The sequence below is a fragment of the Poecilia formosa genome, unplaced genomic scaffold (assembly GCF_000485575.1).
Source record: "Poecilia formosa unplaced genomic scaffold, Poecilia_formosa-5.1.2 Scaffold2, whole genome shotgun sequence".
Taxonomy (NCBI): Eukaryota; Metazoa; Chordata; class Actinopteri; order Cyprinodontiformes; family Poeciliidae; genus Poecilia; species Poecilia formosa.
The window spans coordinates 4,950,272-4,969,573 of record NW_006799941.1 but is presented as its reverse complement, the minus strand read 5'-3'; the positions used below and the strand labels follow the sequence as shown (position 1 = coordinate 4,969,573).

Below are 19,302 nucleotides of genomic sequence, written 5' to 3'. Positions count from 1 at the left end.
AATAAAATATTATGTATGTTGTTTTGAAACACGTTGGGATATAAGCATTTTATCAAATCTTCATTGTGGTAAGATGATGTAAGTTTTTAAATCTATGGAAACTCAACAGTTTGTAAGGCAGGTTAGCTCAGCAGGTTGGAGCACTGTGCTGGTAAGGCTGAGGTCATCAGTTCAAACCCATACAGGGCAATACATGTGTGTAAGGTCTTTCAGACAATCAACACTTCAAAATAAATAAGGGTTCAAAAATACAATCAACACTTCAAAATACAAAATCTCTGGAAAATAAAATATTATGTATGTTGTTTTGAAAAACATTAGAATATAAGCACTTTTATCAAATCTTCGTGGTAAGATCATGTAAGTTCTTCTTAAATCCATGGAAACTCAACAGTTTGTAAGGTAGGTGAGTTAGCTCAGCAGGTTAGAGCGCCGTGCTGGTAATGCTGAGGTCATCGGTTCAAACCCCGTATGGGGCAATTCATGTCTAAGGTCCTTCACACAATCAACACTTCAAAATAAATAAGGGTTCAAAAATAAAATCAACATCTCAAAATTAAAAATGGTTCAAAAATAAAATCCAACAGTTCAAAATGGTTCTACAGAGTCATGGCTAAAAAAATAAAATCTATTTTTTAAGCACATTACAAACCTTTGGTTGAAATGACGCGTTAAATTCATGTCTCCATTACAGACCAGAGAAAACTAAAGAGAATGCAACGTCGTGTTAATCCATTTGAGGAGCCGGCAGTTTATCTGGAGGAAATAAATGACGATGCAAAAGTTAATTAGACTGTAACATGCGCAGTCCACTGCTCAACCCACTGCGGACTGCGAAGAATTAGAAACCGCTGGAAGTAACTCATCAAGCGGATTTAACAAATGGAGCCTTCTTGGTGCACGTTATATTACTCTGTGAGTAATTGTGGTAAAACACTCATAGAGTTCAGTTGATCTGTTTGGATCAGACAGATCCAACTGACTGATGAATTAGTGCAGATTTTTCTGCAGATGGGAACCAGGAGGAAGTGCGTTCAGATCCCAGCGGGTGAAGTGATGCTAATTTAAGTGAAGTCGCTTAATTTAATTTATTAAAAGTTATTGGGGCCTCAGTCAGTGGTTTTTGTCACTACGAGAAAAATGTTGATACATTTATCTGCTTAATCTGTAATGGGATCTGGATTCACGGTGAATATTAACTAAACCGCATAAAATGCGACTAAATATCCGATGTTAATATGATTGTAATTTCACGGATAAAAATAGTACATGACCGATTTTTTTTTTATGTTGTCGGTAAAAGATACGGATAACAAAAAAAAGTCTAGCGCGACCTGCCGCCCTGACACCAACTCACACACATCTTCATTCACAGTCTTACTTGTATTGTAAATTTTCTTGGACGTTTTGATGTTAGCTTGTCGATGTCTCAGTTTTATTCGCTGGAAAAATCAATAAGCAGCTTGAGGTGACTCTGCTGCTCTCTAGTGGCGAGAAGCCGTAATGTTTGGCTGGTAACAATCGGAATGCATTATGGGAGATGTAGTTTGTAGTCAATCCGTGCTCAAAACCTATTTTAACTCAATCATCGGCCTATAAAATGCTGGGGCGGGCCACATAAAATGACATGGCGGGCCACATGTGGCCCGCGGGCCTTGAGTTTGACACATGTGTTCTAGATCGACTTATGATCATTTATGAGACCGACTGGTTTACAAAGATTAATATATGTTAACATGTGACACAGTGACAGTCACTTAAATTGGATATGGCTCCTAATCAGCATACACTGCATCAACATAATAACAATTCACTCCCATCTGTTTCTGCAGGCTGTACAGGTGTTAGCCAAGGTCGCCCCCTCCAACACCTTCACAGATAAAACGCTGGTTCAGAGTTCCACAACAAACACAACCCTGCATCTCTTCATGCTGAGGTCTGACAATCTGCTGGGCTCTTTTCCTGCAACTCCACAACTTTGAAGGAACTTGCTGTGACCCTCGTTCACCCCAAGGGAAAATGTTTCTGCAAACCTACCATCCTTGGTCTCATTAACAGGTAAGTAAGTCCCTCCCTTCCAGGTTCACAGCCAGAGTTCGGGTTCTGCCTGAGGCTGTGTGCCGCTTTACTGAAACAGACCTGGAGTTGTGTTGTTTCACTCCAGTAGCAAAACAAATCTCAAATGAAGTGAGATGTGGATGCATCTTATCAAATGAATGAGTGAAAATTGTATTCATATAGATTCATAAAACACTGAGTTTTTTTATTTTATTTTTATTTTAAGCCTTTTTTTCCTGGTAATTTAAATACCAAAATCATTTTCTCAAGACATATGAATATTGCATAAATACAATGAAAAGGGGATGTTAAATAGAGAAATATCAGACAACTGACAAAGACATGTCTATGTATTATACACTGTGAGGCACTGAGTCATTCAACCTAGATAGTTTATTGACCATAGCTTACTGATCATTATAGATGGTATTAGTACATTTGGTAGTGTGGGGAAGTACAAAATCCTGCCAGAAAAATGAATTAGCATCTCATGAAGAGATCTAATCATGTTAGTTGCCAGCTTAGACTTTGGAGTTGAGAAAACACAATGAACCAACACCAGCAAATGACATGATCCTCAAATCATCACTGACAGCGGAAACTTCACACTGGACCTTAGGAAAGGTGGATTCAGAACAACCGTCCTATCCATTTTCTCCTGATTCCAGGTAGAACATTTAATGATGAAACTCCTGGCTCAGGAGTTTCTTAGCACAAGGAATGGGACAGCTGGAGCTCATGTTTAGGATACAGGTGTGTGGTCACTCTTGAAACACAGTCTGCTTGAATGGATTTTGCTTCGTAATCCTCTCAAGACTGTGGTTATCAATGTAAATAGTGAAGCTTTTTCTACCACCGTTTTTCCATCAGTCCAGCAGTCTGTGATCAGCCAGCTTCTTTAGAAATTACCTTTAGTGGTTTACAGCCTTGCAAATTTGCTAAATGACTGTCAATCATAAAAAAACAATACAAAACAAAAATAGAAATTTGAAATGTATCACTCTGTGTGTAATGAATCCACATTTTCAATCTTTTTTTAACTGCTACTCACCTCGCCTCCCCCAGATGATGGAAGTCTCACATTAATTTTTCTGGAATTGTTAGCATTTAATTCACAGCGTCATTTTTTTTTTTTTGTATGCACAGCCATTCCCTGTTACTATCAACTTTCCTGGCTTAATGTGCTGATATACTAAAAAAGACAACACATTGTAGCTACCAAAAATTACCTCTGTATGACTGATTATTTAATTCAATTATTAGTGTTTGAACTGTTTCAGAAAAATGTAAAACCTTGTCATTTATCACCCTCTGCTCTCCCAAAGTTGAACATTTTGATAACTCTTTCTTGACAGTTCCTACCAGTACAGTCTCAGTGCCTCCAGCTGCTGTCCCAGATTCAAGAAAGGTGAGAGAAATGACAGCCAGCAATGCTTAAATATGGAGGAAGGTAGCAGACATCTGAGAAGCAGGTTTGTAGATCCGACAGACCAAGGCAAGACAGGCTTTTAGAGAGAAGAGAGACAACTTCTGTCCAATCAACTCTCTTACCATCTGTCTCAACCCAATTACGGCAGCAGAGGCAATCTCTCTCGCTGCTGTCAGCAAGAACAATGTTGTCAGTTTCAGAAATTTCAACAACATGAATTATTGGTGCCTTTTCCCTCGGAAACATTTGGATATTCATGTTGACTTCCTTCATCAGCCTGAGACAAAAACCCAGACATATAAATAAACCCAGGTGTATAAATATGCAGCTGTTCCTGGGTGTATACAGATGTGCGTGCAAAATTTGACACAATCAATTAATGATCAGAAAATTAAATGACAATTAGCAGAAAACAGAAAGTACATGACTTTATGTGGGGACATGTAGTTAATATTGGTGACTGAATCCCACCCAGCCTTCTTCAGGTCACAAATGTAAGCTAGAAACATTAGCTGATCTGACTAAATAGCAACTCAAGTCAATACCAAGATATTTCTCACATTTGTAAATTCGAACACTGTGGCTGCATGTTTACTAATGGAGCCTGTACTGATTTAAACCATCAGAAGTGCCAATAAACAGGTCATTGCTTTACAGATGACACATCCATATTAAATACCGAGTTCAGCTATGGTACTAAAAGTCTTTCCCAAGTCAAAATTCAAATTTCAAAAAGCAATCCAGATGTTTCTTGCAATGTGGAGTTCCAACTTCAGATTATAAACATCCAGCTTTCCTGCCCGTACTGTGCTTTACCCCAAAACCTCCACAGCTAGAAAACCAAATATTGTAAATTTGATGTAATTTTCTCATTCAGCAGGTGTTTTCTAGCCTCCACAGCCAAAAAGCAATTAATCAAAACAGGCTAAATATATATAGGCAGGAAACTACAATATAATTAAGGTGGAAAAAATAAATTATAATTCATAACTAATTTCTATCATAAATAATAAGCTAATTGTTTGAACGCAGAGCACATATAAACAGGGTTGGAAAGGCATTTTCACCATCTGGGGAAAATAAACAAACTTGCAAAATTTCTGGGTAAAGCTGAGTCATTCAGATGGTGACAATGCCTTTCCAGCCCTGCACATATTGCACTTGCAGTTATTTTTGCTAACAAATCAAAGATTTTCTAGAAATCAGTCACACGTCAAACTGATTGTTTAAAAACTAAGAAGCTGCACTTAAACAAATATCATTTTCATTGTTGTCAAAATGAGAACGCTTTGTACAAGCAAGAAGGTCAATTAAAGCCTCTGACATTTTCATGTGAAGAGTAAAGGAAACTGAAGGATAATCAATTCTGCATAGACTTATTTAGCAAAACATATCCACCTTCTGAATGCAGTTTCAGTCTGATGCCTAATCTCTGTTGGCAAATATGTGATATTTTATTTTTGACATTCATACAACCTATATAGATCTAATAGTTTCTATTTCTTGGATTAAATTTACATTTTGCTAGACAGCAATGTGAATAATATAGTGAGAAGCATAAAAGTTACACAACTCAATAAATACTACTGCAAGAAAAAACTTGTCATGTACAGACGTAAATTTAAAAAAAGAGCATTTCAAAAAAATTTAATACAACTGACTCCAGCTGCAGTCCACACATTGTGAATCTTCCATTATTAAACTTCCCGTTAATATTGAAATATTCTGCTACAATCTATGGTAGTTTACTTTCTTCGGGCAGAGTGTCAATTGAATACAATTTTCTCATAATTATGTCGGCCATAGCATTTTTATATACTGAAATAATGTTTTACTACTTTTAATTAATATCCATATTTTCTGAGCCGCCAACTTTCATAGGTAAACAATAATTTTCCAAATTAACTTCAAATATATTGATCTATCTGAAATAAATGAGCTTCACTTTTGACCTGAATTGCAGAACAAAAAAGGAAGTTTTAAGATTGAATTTAGGAATATATTTTATATTCAAATGTAGTGCATTACAACTGCAACTAAAGTGAAACACAAGCTACGACTGAACAATGCTTTTGAGTCAAACTGAAAGGGCTAAAGAAATCATTTATTTAAACATTCAACCTTGATGTGCTTTTAAACTAAAATACCTCTTGAGACCCTGAAGTAATCTTCTGTGACAAGGATTGATTGCTTCCCCTCACTTCATATGATAGGAAACTGGATTTCTAATCTAAGAATCTGCAGATGCTGTGCTGGCGTTCATGATTACGGTGTTGTGGCAGATCAAAACAGAAGCAAAGTTCCTCTCGTCTTATCCCCTTTTTTTTCAAATGCATTGCTACAATAAAATAGGAAATTAAAATGAGTGGTTGCAGACATGAAAATGGAACTTATTCTAAAGAACACGAGTTTTATAAGTTTACACTCACATAGTTACAGCCCTGCATAAGTGTTGTAATTACACTTATTACATTTACTTGTTGCGAAATTAAATACACATAATTATCAACATGTGAAGGACCACAATTAGGCATATGCCAAAGTACGGTGGGCTTTGAAGTTTGCATTGTTATTGTTAAGAACATTTTTGCTTAGGTTGTGTATCCATGCGTGCACCCCAGAGCTTTTCCTTCACTGGCAGGGAGAAAAACAAAAGACCGACTCACTATAGCTGCAACTATACAATGAGCTCAAGTTCTCTGTGTCCTAGGAATACATGGAAGAAAAAGACAAGCAGTTCATATTAGAGCATTAGAGCTCATAATTGCATAGAGGATTGTGGATGGTGTTCAAGTTATTTTTTTGTTTGATATTTTTCCTACAAGTTCAAAGCAGTACGATGACCTCAGGGCTCAGGAGGGCGCTTATGGCAGTCTGGGGCAGCAGGGTCAATTAAAGATTTTTTTTTTCTTCCCTGGCAGCACAGGAATGACTATTTGGACAAAGAAAATATCAGCTGCTTAATTTCTCCGGCTTGAAAACATGATTGCATTTTAGCCTCATTACAAGTCCAGCCACTAGAAATGACATATCAACAAAGTCTTATGAAAGTGTGACAGACCATTTAAAAAAAAAAGAAATCACACAGACTGAGCGCAGTGCATGATTATTAATAAGCAGGTGATGTAACCAAAAGTTAATCAGACTGGTACACAAAAGATTGTTCCGAACTTTCCTAGTCTTAATAATTCTTTGAATAAAATCTTAAGTCAAATAAATGCTATATGATAAATTAGATGTGACATATGTGCACAGAACTAACCAGATGCTGCAATGATTAAAAACTGATATTAGCCACATTGAATAGCAGAAGATCTTTAAAGTAAAACTTTACTTTACTGTATTTTATTTAATGAAAAATTTGTTATTTAAAGTCCAAACAAAAAAATAAGCCTGTTATTCGTCACTATGAACCATGTGGATTACAGGTAAATAAACTGGTTGTAAATGTCTTTCTTTTAACAATAAAAGACAACAGGCATATCCAAAAAGAGAAGTCTGAAGCAAACTTTAAATCTTCAACAGCTCCTAAAATGATTTAAATCTAATCTCATGTAAACAGTAACATGAATCCCATACCTGATCATTTTATTGTTAAATAAATAAGCTCAAGTCAAAATGTATAATTTACAAAAACCATTAGATTTCCACAGATATTTCTAGAATTTTAAAAGAGCATGTACCCCCAAATGTAACTTATATGAATTATCGATGTGTTTGACCAGCATGAAGTCCAATAAAAGTTGAATCTATCAGTTGGACCAGAACGATTCTCAAAAATTATCCATCTATTCTACAACTTGTTGTCTTAACGATTGGATCACTGGAGAAACAATTTGTCAAAATAACCCAATATTCCCATTACTCCCATGCTGAAGATTCTAGTTTAGCAATGAAACAGTGAAGTTTAAAGTAAGACCTTCATATTGTCATTCATCTAAAATCATTTGAGCAGCAACAAAACATAAAACAATGAGACTTTCTTTCTATAGGCCCCGTAGTCAAATACTAATGTGCAGAAACAGTCCATGACTAAGGTTATAGAAGTCACCCTTTAAAATCAATCATACAAAGAAACATGTAAAACTAACAGCAAATAAGACTTAAAATCAGAGCAGCTATGTTTCCAGGCAACAGTGCCCTAATTAAAGATTAGAGCTGTTCATGAAGACACATTAAAATGTCTTTAAATAGAGTAAGAATGATTTAATATTACAGCAGAGGAAAGCACATGCAGACTGCCTCAGTGAGTTTGCAAGGCTAAAGATGTGGTCTATTTTTCCATCAGCAGGACAAAAGACACTTCTCTCCTCCCGTATCCAAGCAATTTTTGTACATGGTTCCGAACATATTATTCCATTTCTGGGTTGTTTTTATCTTTTTCAGCTTTCCCCCCCCCTCCAATCTCCCACAGCTCAAAGTAAGTGTACACAAGGTTTGACAGTTAGAGTTGCCTGCGGTGCAACCAAGAGTACACTTTTCCACAGAGGTTAAGTAGAAGGATCCGTCAATAGCAGTAGTTGGAAAACACTCCACAGCCCCTTTCTGTAAATTTGACATTGGAAATCTCTTAAAAGTTGTCTTTCACCAGACTTTCTCAGTTTATTCTCACTATTCATTTGGGCTTCCTAGATTTATCTCCCAGCCTTTCCTGCCACTGGATCCAACACACCACCAGCAGATGATCGATTTACAACTCTACCCCTCACTCTACCTGAGTTTCTGAAATATTACACTTTAGATCAGATGATATTATAGCAAAATTGATCATCAACATTTGGCCCAGTGTGGCCTGATACTAAGTACAGTTATGGATTTATGGTCAAAGTCGGTATTTGTTATGGGCATTCTGTGACTGGCACAGAAATCCAATAACAACAGCTTGAAATAAGCCAAAATATGACAGAATAAAGTTATACCCACATGCAGTGTTGATGTGGGACGACGTTATGTTTTTGTGGAGAAATATCAGCAACCCTTACTGGTAAGAGAAATGTTTCAAAGCCTCACTGTTCATATCCTTGAGTGTGTGTCCTATTTGAGGCAAAGGGGATTAGAGAATATGAACACTGTTCATACTTCTTGAGTTAGCAGGACATGTACTGTGACTCCATAAAGGGAATATATTTGTCTCAATTTTGAGAGCAGCTGTCATTTTAGGGTCATTCTGGTCATATCTCCAGAGGCATGTTTTGAGTTCAGATAACTGGTAGCATGGATCAGTGAAGATGAAGACTTACATCAGATTTATCTCAAGAAATGCTTACAGCGTAGAAAGAAATGCAGCAACTTTACTTGAGCAAATATACGATAACTTGCTTCTAAAGCTTAAAGTTAAGAAGGCAGCAAATGCTGTTAAAAATTGCTTTGTGGACGATATTACCAACCACCTTCAGCTGCTGCAGGGAATTGAAAATGTCTTTATAGATAACACAACTATGTGCTGCTCCTCCAAACACAAAGATACTGCAATTTTTCTGAACAAAGAAAAGCAGGAATTGGAAAATGAAACTGACCGGTTTACACAGACACATGAGAACAGGATCCAATATCACCAACAGATTATTGTGAGATTCTGGGGGATGGTTTTAATAAAAGTATTTACAGGCATTTTGACAATAAGATATGGGGTTAATTTAAAATTTTCATGGTTCTCCGTTTTCATTAAATTTTTTAAAGGTGTTTTCCTGTATGGCTGACAGCGTCCTTTTGATTAAAATGAAAAATAATAATAACATGAGAGGACTGTTACAAGTGACTTTACAAGGTACAAATTTAGAGCAGCTATGTGTTCAGTACTGCAAGACTCAAGCTGAGAAAAGGAGCAAGGAGCAAAGATCTGGTAAATGCAATATGTAATTGATTTCAAATCTATTTCAAATCTTGACTATTTATTGTTGTAGGATTCGGATGTGTGAAATTACCATTAGTCTTTAACTCTACATGCATTCTGTACAACATAGTCAGTTCTACATTTGTGAAGTTTCAGTAGTACAGCTTCATCAGTCAGAAAACTGTCAATAAGTCGGTGCAGTGTGAAACCTCATTTAGTAGGATGCTGACATCAAGTTATGAAAAGGACAACCAGTCTCAGCTCTATGGTTTTATAAAATACTTTACTGTACTGGTAGAAGGTTAGCAAGACATCATCATAGGCCTGTCCCTGGAAAGAGACTTCTATCAAGCCACTGCACCTGAAAGCCTTAGCTGATCAAGAGCTCTAAGGCGTCCATCCCTCTGAGAGGTCTGGAAAAGGACTTGGCATGACTGATCTTGCTTTGCTGCCTATTTTGTGAAATCGTAAAGACTACAGTGTGGAAGGTAGACTAAAAGCTGGCTTGCAGCTTTAAGATGAGTGAATAGAAGGAGCTATTTTCAGATAATGAGCTCTTTGATTAAGGAGCTTGTTAAATCATAAAGTAGCTACGACTAACCATGTAATGGTGAAAACTAAGTTCAGTTTCACAAGCCAAATGAGGTGTTATTAGAGCCAGATTTGTCAAAATCCCCTTAATAGAACTGGTCTGATGACATGAAGCTAAAAGATACCACATTGTAATTCAATCCAAGGCAATGCTGAGAACAGATGAGAAACAAAATCACTGAAATCTGTCAGTCTGGGAAGGGTTACAAAGTCTAAGCTGATTCTAGCAAACCACAAAAAAACCCCACCCAATAAAAAGTTAAGAATACAAGAAAAAAGTTATGGAAAGAGGCTTAACTGTACTTGCTTTTTGTCCAGTGTGGACATCAGTGGATTTTACTCAATTGCAGAAACAACTCAAAAATATGTTAAATTACTTTCTGTTACGTAATCTACACTAAGGTGCCCAGTACGTTATGTTGCACATTAGACAAAACCTTGAATTTGTTGCATGAGTTTTAAATAACTGGTGCAACATCATGTTGGATGTTTCCCTCACCACTGAAGTAGCTGAAGCCCTTCTGCAATTTCCTCCACAGTAACACCTTCCCTTCTGCAGTCCTTGTAAAGCTGGCAGACTTGCATGCAGAGCTGATTCTGGCAAACCTACAACATCTTCTTGTTTGCTAAAAAACAAACATTTCATCTGGCACATTAAGACTCCAACCATGCCTTTTTTCCAGCTTTCTTTGAACATGCTCCAATTTAAAGCTGGTGTCATTTTTGGATGACAGCAAACAGATTAGCATTCAATTTGCTGGAGGCAGACCAAAAATGTCTGAAACTTTTAAACTTGTGTCTTAAGCCATCATCTTTGGATTTTACAGGAAAGTGAGCAGTTTTCTACTGCTCATAATAGTAACTCATAACAGTTTAAGAATGTTAGCATATCCTCAAATCCTATAATTAATGCAGGGAAGCAAAAACAACAACAAAAAGTACAGATAATGCAAAAAAAAAGTAAGACTAAAGAGTTGTAGAACTTGCTGTAACCGTACATCCCAGGATTATTTTAGTTTCAAATCCTCACGCTGTCAATGTTGTCCCAGGTTACGTCACAGGCAATTCGTCACACAGAGCCTCTGTAAAAGCTTGCGGTCTTGCACAACTTTTCTTTTGTATATAACGTATAAAATCTTTTCGGAATTTTGCTAAACTGGAATGTTTCGGTAATATATCAAACAACAAAATGGGAAGAGGAAAAAGTTAGAAGAACATTGACAACGATATCAAGATGTGTGGAAATGTTTCACAAGAAAACAGAGAAGGAATTGAATTGCATCTTGTGCAAATTACAGCTTTCCTTCCAGGGCATCATTCAAAGCACCAGCACCAGGAGCTGATACCAACTCTGAATGGGTTGGGTATATTTTAACAAGCTGCGTGAGCACATTGCGCTGATACCACATCTGCAATAATGAATCAGTGTAAAAGAAAAAGCCCCGTTTTTCTGCATAACTTTATGCTAGTGTTCATCTTTAATTGCTCCATGGCAGGGACCGAGGTCCTTCACACAGCAGTAAATCTTAGACATGAAGTCCATTGAGTTAGTGTACGCTGATCAAAGGCAAATAGCATAAAATCCATGATCAGCAGACATTCGACACACGCGAAATAAAGAATGCTTTACAATGGCTAACCTTATATAACCTTTTAAATAACTAGAAACATAACAAAAATGAGTCCTGGAATCCTAGAAATCAATCGTAAAATACCAAACAATAAAGATGATGGTGAAAAAAAAAACACAAAAGGCAGTTGCACCAAAGTTTTTGCATCCTACACAAGACTAATACAGGAACAAAAAAAAGGTTTTTAATACATAAATGTCATCATGACCTACACAATGTGAAGACTGCTGACTTGACAACTGTCCAACAGACAGTCACTGCCACCCTTCACCACAAGGATAAGCCACATAGTGGCATTGTTTCAGAGCTGCTCACAAGGTGCTGCATCCAAGCATATTAATAGAAACTGCAACTGTTACACTCCTGGACCAGAGATGTCAGAAGTGTCTACCTGGACTAGTGAGAAAAAAAAAAAAGACTGGACTGTTTAGCAGTTGTCCTATAAGCCCCCTTTCTGGATTACTTTTTTTTTTATTTATGAAAAATTATTATCTGGTTTAGGAAAATGCTTTTTTCATCTGTCCTAACTTGTAGGTTTTTCTCAGTCCTTCATTTTAGCTGCAAAGATTGCACACATTTATTCTTAAAAATTAATCCATTTTTTAACAAGTCCTCATAAAGCCGCTATCATTCGAAAATTCAGCTCTTTCTGACCTGAGCTAAATCCACAACGACGATCCTAATAACGCCTTTAGCTGCAATCAAATATTACAGAAATAAACACTTGAAATGAAACACTGTGTGAGATTAATTCACAGTAAACAACATAGCACTATCTGAACTGAATTGCTAAAATCCTGTAACTCTGAGGTGTTTATTAAACTTCCTACACTGCTTTATTTTTTTCAGTTTAAATACTTAAAGAGCAGCACAAGATGCACTGCAATGAAAGTGCATGCATTCAACTGTAAGACAGAATGAGTAATTAGTGACATTTGACAGTTTCATTAGAGTTGCGTTTTATTAAGAGTGAACTGTTAGCTTAGCGAGACACTGCTCCATCAGAGGCACATGTCCCTGCTTCCTTTCACTGCTCACTTTGTCTTTATTTACTTTTCAACTTTACGCTTCACTCTACATCCCTGATATTAGCGCTATTAGCTCATCATTTTTGCTTTGTTCTGTGCTCATTTTAAATGTCAGAGCAGCAGTATGACAATAGTGATTCTCCAACAGTACAATGGCCTGTTCAGAGTCTGATAGCTCCTCATAAAGAACAGAATTATGGAACGCGGTATCTCTACAACCCAATTACAGTCTTCGTTTCATTTCATAACAGTGAAGGAAAATAATGGCTGAAAGAGTCTGGAGCAGGATAAGAGGCTGTAGTTGCTGCCAGGAGGAACAATCCAGGTGTCAGTCAAGCGGTGACAGTCTTTGCAAAAATTTATTCAACCTTGACAAATGACCAAGGACTGTCTGAAGTCACTGAACAGAACAGAGCTGTTAAGTCTTAAGCCCCCCTTTTTTTTTTTATCTTTTTCATTTTCTTTATTTCATTCATTAATAAAGCCCCACACCTTGGTTAGATGGCCTCAACCTGTTGTCAGTCTCATACTTGAACGGTTTAAAATTGCTTCTTGAATTACTTTTTAGAAAATCCCTCAAGAGGACACTAAGTAAATTTAATTCATTTGCATAGCTATCCACATAAAAGACACCGACAAAGAATAGCGCTGTGTTTGTGTGCGTTACTTCTACAGCAGAGCCGTAATCACAGATGGTGTTTAGTATTTTCATTTAAAAAGAATGTTGTCCCATCAGAGCATTACATTTTACAATCTGTGAAAGATGTTTGGATTTTGGTTCGGTGAATCATCCAAAACCACCAGACGTTTCAGCTCTGGATGCCAAAAACAGTAATTTATATCAAATATTTACATTCAGTCATCGTCAGCATGAATGTTGTATTAATGTTAGACTTTTGGTGAATGATTTTAACAGTTTGTATAACTCAAAGTGGAGTGATTTCTGAAACGAGAATTTATATTTATAGAGAATTCTCTCATTTAGTGAAACTAAGATTTCAGTAAGTGGCCGTCACTGTTTTAGGCTTTAGTTGCCTTTATTGAACAATAAATACATGGACTGGGAGGAAATAGGGCGGGGAGGAAAGGCGAAAAGAGGGTGTACAACTCCTGATCGTAAATGGACACCTTCAAGCTCAGCTGAAATTTGCAGGAGACTAAAAGCCAAATACCTACTGGAGAAAAGCTTTATGGTCAGAGGAGACAAAGAATGAACTGTTTGGCTGAAATAACATGACGTATGTTTGATGGAGAGGAGACAAGGCTTGTAGACTGAACAACACCGTACCAGCTGTCAGTCACTGTGCTGGTAGAATAATGCTGAATGTTGCTGAAAGCAACGCTTGTGTGTGGCACAACTTTAATTAAATAATGAGGAAAGAGGAAAATCTTGCTGCTCTTCCATTTCACCTCCAATCAACAGGTAGATATTTTGAACTCAGACATTGTTTGTTGAGCGTGACAAATCAACATCGAAGTTACTGTGGGAAATTCCTCCAAACTGAATCTAATGGAAAATGTTTGTACTGTGATGAAAACAAACCACCTTAAATGTGGGCTACTATTTACCAGTAGAATGGTACATGTAAGACATTATGAATAAGAGAAAAAAAAATCCAATAAATTCAAACTTGTGCAACCAATTCTTGCTTCTAAAATCAACTGAAGTAAAGTTCATCCTACCCCATTCAAAGTTCAGTATTCACAGATGGACGTTGGCTGGCCTTTGCAAAGCAGCCAGTTCAGGAAGGCCATTTCTTTTCCTGGAAGCTGATCAGCTTTGCTCCCAACGGGAATAAGAAAGACTTTATTATATGGCCAGAATTGAAGTCATATTCCTGCCAATAACTGGTAAACTTTTAATGGAGCAATGATCATCTTATTTCAACATTTTTTTTAATCTAATTGAGCATTCCTACTTCTTTTTCAAAAACAGATAGTGATATCATCCTCTTCCCAATGCCGTAAGCTCCAAATACTCAGTTTTTCTCATTTCTATTAGGTTAGTCCAGCTTGATCATATTGTTTATTGACAAATGGCTTCGGTCGTTTGCTGTGGTACAAGCGTCCACATCCCAAGCAGGTCAAACTTTTTACAACGCACAATTACAGGCTCATAGCATCAAAACCCAACAGCATATGTCCTTTTAGTATTGCTCCATTTGCCGCTCCTTAACAAACTGATAGGTCGGCCACAGGCACAAAACTGTTTGTCACAAATCTAAAAATAACCAACCCTCCAAAACTGCACTCACACCCCCGCTGCCTGATCTTAATTCATGGCGACAGAGCAACAGCAAATAAAGTTTAAATCAGATCAATCATATGTAGATGTGACATTTAACATCAACAGTAGATTCCCAGCTGCTGTTGGATGAAAGTCATGTTTGAACATTTAACAGGCAAACTCTGCAGAAGCTCCTGAGGGAAGAGTTGGCTTGCAGGGTCGTGATGCAACACACTTGATCAAAAGATGCCCATTGAATTGAAGTTAATGTGGATAATTGGTTAAAAATAAATCCACACACAGGACGGGAGTCTGATTTAACAAAATTGTGTCAAATTGTTGTCTTTGTGGGTACTGCCTCTGTTTTGTAGTTCTCCCCAGTTCATGTTCCCGTTTCACCACCAGCACTTAAACGTCATATACGTTAAATTGACGAGGCAGTTAAAGATTTTTACAAACATTAGTTAAGCAATTATTTTTAGAGTTTTTAGTTCAGCTTGAGTACGAGTATAAACATATGCAAAAACTATTCCATATATTTTTATTACTTAATCTGTACAGTTGCTTCATAACAAAAAAAGCCTCTGGTTCAAATTCCGAGCAGCGCTTTTCTGTTTTCAGTTTGTATGTACTCCCTGTGCTTGAACGGGTTTTCTCCAAGTACTCCAATTTCCAGCCAGTCCAAAAAACCCAAGTAAAAATAACCAAAGACACTGTGCTGCGAAAAGGGAGGACTGAGAACGAGAGAAAGAGAAACAAGGAAGAAATTGATGTTGGATAAATATAAAGACCGCCTGAGAAAGAGGATAGAAAGATGGTTAAAACACCCAAATTTATGGTAGTGCATCAAACAATGATTTTCTTCATTTTTTTTTCTCGAGAAAAATAATTGTGCAAATGTTTTCAATTAGATTTTAGTTTTGGGTTGTTATAGAACAAAATATGTGGTGTGTGTGTTTGTGGGCACTGATAAAGAATAGGAAGAGCTGAACAAACTGCTAAAACCAAGAAAGAAGGAGAAACAGGTAAGAGACTATAAGACTGTTTTTCATTTTGACAGCTTTATGAGTGTTTTAAAAATAATATGTTACATAGGTCTAAATGTCAAGAAATTAAGAAGATTTTGCAGAACATCAAGCTCTGTCATGTTCGACCCTTTAAAATGCCTAGACTTTTATGTCCTTTAGCTGTGAATAGTGCATGTATATTGAGATCAATAGTGTGGAAATCAAAGTGATCTACTGTGTCAGGATAGTTTTATTTTTGCAGACATGATTGTCTATTTAAGTATCAATTCACTGTCAGGGAATTAAACCTTCATTGTTCTATAAAAGTTCTCAAACAGCCTGATAGTTATTGGTCAAATTCATTTCACATTTTCTGATATGTAGGGTGAACTTTCAGAACTCTTGTCTACATTTTAGTTAGTTCGGTACTGCAAAGCAGCAGAAATGGGAGGATAAAAGAAAATAGAATATCAGTAGCTTTCTATCAGTGTGAGTTCAGAGTGAAACTCATGATATTAAATACAGAGAGCATTTTCTAAACAAGACCTCAAACATGTAAATGTGTAACTTTCCCATCTAGTAAGCAACCGTTCTACACAATTTAGCTACCTTTCTGCATTTTCCAGCAGGAAGCTGCCTTCGTGACATTTTCAAGTATGCAAACTCAACAACCTTTTCTGACCTTTCTGAATGGACGTCACAGTTAGCTAAAAGTCGGCATGTTTAACAAACCCTGTGGACCTGCATCTCTGCTCTTCTTCGCATCCATGTCACGCATTTAAATAACAGGACGATGAAATCTGACAGCAAGCATCGCGGGTCCAAAGACGAACCCTTGAATTCCTCTCTTAGGCAACAGAAGACTTCATGCAGAGTTTAATTGGGGCCAGTTTCTAAAAACAATTCCACTGAGCAAAGAAAACCTTGCTTTACATTCAGCACAGGACCTCTGTGCTGGCCAGAAACTTGAGTGGCCCCAAGCAAACAAATGTTCCATCATCTGCCTTTCACAAACTTTAGAGCTCTGTGAATGTCAGCAATATTATCCCCCCTCTTTACCATCCATCTCCATCTGCAGGCCTGGCCACGATGCTAAAAATTAAAATCTCAAGATGCCAACGCTTCTGTGGTCTCACCCAAGACTACAGAGCCAAGGCACAGAAGAGAAAACATCGGGGCCAATCGATGGTCTGACAAGGCAAATATCAGGCCTGGCCACGGGGCAGCCATTCACAATGCAACAGTCAGAAATCATTTCGCCATGACAAGCTAGGCATGCTAAATGCTAATGAGCTTATTGAAAAGGTCTCCTCATTTGGGATATGTTGAGCCATCAACAGAATATTTATTCACAGTAAAAAGAAGAAAAAAGAAAAAAACAACTACAGAGAACTTTCCTCATTAATCTGTTTCTTTTAGTAATCCATAGCTATAATATTTCTTTTAAATCTTGTCATCTAAAGGATTCATTTCAAAAACTGATAAAATTTAAATATCGTAAAAAAAAAAAAAAATTCTTTACAAGCGATCCATTAAACTTCTAAAATATATAATGTTGATTTTTCAAACCAATAGGTTCGGTGTAATTTCTGTGTCCAATAAAGAAATCCTTAAGAGGATGCATCATATTCTGTGGAATGGTTACAATCAGTACAGAGAACAAAAAGACATCTGAAATGTTGCTTGTTTGAACGAACACTGTTCAATTTGCCTTGGAAGTTGGTAACGGCATCACAGCTGAGTAAAGCAAAATTCTTGTTGCAAATCGTTAAGGCTGCCGTCAGCTTGTGAAATCCAATTTTTGAGAACGAATAGGACACATCATTAGAAAGAGAAAGAAAAAAAGAAATTAAATACAATTTTATTTGGATGGAAATAGTGCAGTTTGATATGATTTCAAAACAGGATGCAAATGATTTGCTTGAGAGAATTTATATTTCTATAGAATTTGTATTTACACAGGTGCATGGAATTATCAATGTTAAGCAAAATTGATCTTTTTCAACAGTGATGGCAAATAAATGGGCTTTTTATTCATAATTTTCAGAGCTGATTTATGCAGAGATGAAATATATCTAGTATTTAGATAGCAATGTTTGAGCCCAAACTGTTATGCAATAGGAAATAAGTGAGAAAATGATAGCATTGATGAACATCTGAGCATGTTCTCTTAATAATTTAAAGCTACTGAAAATGTTTTAAAACAACAATTTTGAAAGTTTGTGCTCATTTGGTGGATATCAGACAGACGTCGTCACAACCTCAGCAGCCCTGCTAAGTATATTATACAATATTATAATATATACGTATATTAGAGCTGGGCAACGTCGCTTAATTTTTCATACCAGATCCTACTTTTGATTTTAATCTATCTTTTTATACTCTCTTAACAAGAGTAGAAAACTTTAAATAAAGTAAAAACAGTGAAATAAGTGAGTGTTTAAATACTTAAAGGGGGGAAAAAAAGTGAAATGTAATAGAGCTTCAGATTATTTTGGGCTAGCTATAAGCTGACCTTTCATGCAGGCTAAGTGCCACTGGAGAAAAGCCAGGTCTAAACAGCTTCCGAGCAGATGGCAGAACCAGCCACAAACGGGTCACGCAAACATTTCCCTCCCCTCAGCAGCCGTACAGCGACTGAGACTGCCTACGGCGACGCCACCTGTTACAGCACACTTCCCTGTTTCACCATATTCACCGAGTCCTCTGCTCATCACAGTGACTCACTTTCTTAACATCCATCCCTTTGGCAGCACTTAGACACATCATTCATAAAGCATTCCTACTGTTGTTTTTCCTCCTTTCCCTCATTTGTTCAGGATCATACCACATCTCCGTCTTTTTATCTGCTATAAATGTCTTCCTAACACAAGCCTCCAAACCTCCACAGGATGTTGCAAAAAAAGAATGAGTAATGAAAAGTTTTCATGTGCCAAAACTCTCAACAGAAAAAAAAAAAAAAAAAAACTTTGAAAGACTTACTCATGCATGAGGGGGTCTGAGGTTAAATATTGATTATTTGCTTGCATTGGTAGAAGCAAGGATTGCTCAGGGTTTCAGTGATTCATTCTAGCAAATCGTTCCTTTTCTTTTATAAATAACCACAAAGAAGACAGAACATGCAGTTTTTCCTTTTTAGCATTTACAAAAGGAAAATATTATGGCATTTAAAATCCACCCTTTAAGAACTGATACAAGAAAATACTTGGAAAAATGTACTTTTTAAAAGCTCCTGCTAATTTTTTACCAAAACCAAGCCACTTAGATTACTTCTTTCTTGTTCTTTTGTACCGTTAAAGTTTACAATTTTGTGAAAAAACAAAGTTTTTTTTTTCTCTGAAGTACGTAGAAAAGCACTGCATGACAGAATGAGGTAAAACGATTTTAAATTGTTAACATTTAGTGGGCTGCACAGTGGCGCAATTGGTAGAGCTGTTGCCTTACAGCAAGAAGGTTCTGGGTTCGATTCCCGTTTGCATGTTCTCCCTGTGCATGTGT

At 36.8% G+C, this 19,302-nt stretch overlaps 1 protein-coding gene across 1 annotated transcript in view; it reads right to left on the bottom strand.

The window, feature by feature from the left end:
• tex264b (testis expressed 264, ER-phagy receptor b) overlaps positions 1–19,302 on the bottom strand; it is a 36,515-nt gene that overhangs the window by 10,148 nt on the left and 7,065 nt on the right. The gene's annotated exons all lie outside the window — the stretch shown is intronic.